The sequence below is a fragment of the Telopea speciosissima genome, chromosome 10 (assembly GCF_018873765.1).
Source record: "Telopea speciosissima isolate NSW1024214 ecotype Mountain lineage chromosome 10, Tspe_v1, whole genome shotgun sequence".
Classification (NCBI taxonomy): Eukaryota; Viridiplantae; Streptophyta; class Magnoliopsida; order Proteales; family Proteaceae; genus Telopea; species Telopea speciosissima.
The window spans coordinates 16,643,480-16,645,408 of NC_057925.1; positions in this window are offsets into that span (position 1 = coordinate 16,643,480).

Consider the following 1,929-nt stretch of genomic DNA (forward strand, 5'->3'; position numbering starts at 1 on the left):
GCTGAGAGGTTCAACTTGGATGTAAACTCTGTCGCTAAGGACTCTACAAAGGCATTGGAACCGAGTATCTCAACGAAGGTGAACGACGAGAGAGCAGAGTTGCTGGGTTGCACCATAGAGAGAGATATTGCGTAGCACGACTGGACCACAAAAGCTTTCACACCAAGAGAGGGGGATTGCTTCAGGGGGGTAAGAAGGTTGAGCAAACTCACCACCATGAACCCGCTTAAATACTATTGTAAACAACCCAGAAATAACCAGTTCCGATACCAACAAGGAGAATAACCACTAGAGTTCAGGATTAAGTCTAAAAGAGGGGGCTGGGATGATAAGGAGTCATGCAAATCCAATACTAGCACAATAGCCACCAAGAGTATCACATATTCCAGGATCATCATGTTAAAAAAGGAAACCCAATGGAGAGAATATTCATATTCACTCAAGATTGGATTTTCCTAGCAATCCATGTCTTTCCTAATTTTGAGAAAGATTGCTTGGGAGATAATTGAGTCACTTATAGTAACTCAATATATCTATCCCATGTGAGCTTGCAATATGGGGATTTTGTGAGATAAATATAAATATTCATGAGATCACAAAATCATACAAGACAAGGAAACCCAAAAAGCCAAAAACGCAGAGCTCTCCCTCCTAGAAAAATCGTCCTCTCCTTCTCTCTTGTTCTCTTGGTGTTTGATCCTAGAGGTGGTCCAAGCTCTTGTGTTCTTGGAATTGTGGAGGAGTAAGCTTGACTATGGTGGGAACGCAAAGCTTGTGTGGTGCGTGGAACGATTACGAAAGGGCTATCATCGGTTGGAGGTCTTGCACTTGTGAGACTTAGGTAATAATCGATCCCTACTTCATTCTATTTTGAATGACTTCTCCATCGATACTGTGATCCTATTTACATTTCCGTTGTGATCGCACTTGCGATGCCTTCAGTGGTATCAGAGCCTCTTTATCGATGGGGTTGTCTTCAATTTTTTTGTTCATTATGATGTGATACTCTTAATTTTTATTCAGTCGTTTATAAATTTTTTTAAAAAAATTTGGGGATTGAGATGCATGGGAATGAGGGGCCGTGGGCTTGCTGCCTGCACGCCCCTCCCACCGCATGCACCCCAACCCTCCCCTCTCTTGCAGCGGCCTACCCCCCCCTTGTGAGCACCATGGCTGCCTGCCGCATGCGCGGTTTGGCAGCCCTACCATGTGTGGTGATGCATTTGTGCCTTTGTGCACTTTATGTATGTGATCTTCCCATGTTTATGTGTTTTAATTTGGCTATTTTATGTAGCAGTTTTTACAAAAAAAAATAAAAAAAATAATTCTGGTTTGCTTTATTGGGAAGATCTCTTGGAGAAGATGGGTGGAAAGATTCTTTCATTCACCCACCTTCCCCATGTGCATAATGGCTTATGATATTTTTATGGATTAATAATTTTATTGTAAGCATGTATGTGATGGCTTTGTGGGGGCATGTGTCATGACCATTATGACATAAGATGTCATGGCAATGGCTATGTGATGTACGTGATCATAGTGACATTGGATTGTCATGGTAATGGTCATGTAATGCACATAACCATTATGACATAAGTTGTTATGGTAATGGTTGTATGATGGATGCATTGGATGCACATGATCATTATGGCTTGAATTGCCATGGTAATGATGTTTTATGTGTTTTTGGGCAATTTTCACATAATTGTTAGAATATTAATTTTTGAGCATCATATGTGTAATGAGGACCATGGTTATGGGATGTAAAAATTACATGCGTTAGATGTATGTGTGTGCTAGGCATGGGATGATTGTGATTTTATATGTAATTTCCTTTATTACTCTCTAGACAGTCCAATTTTGGTGGACTAGTTTCCTGTTATGTAATTTTATTTATTTGGAAAGGGTTGTAATAATTTTAGCTTAGTT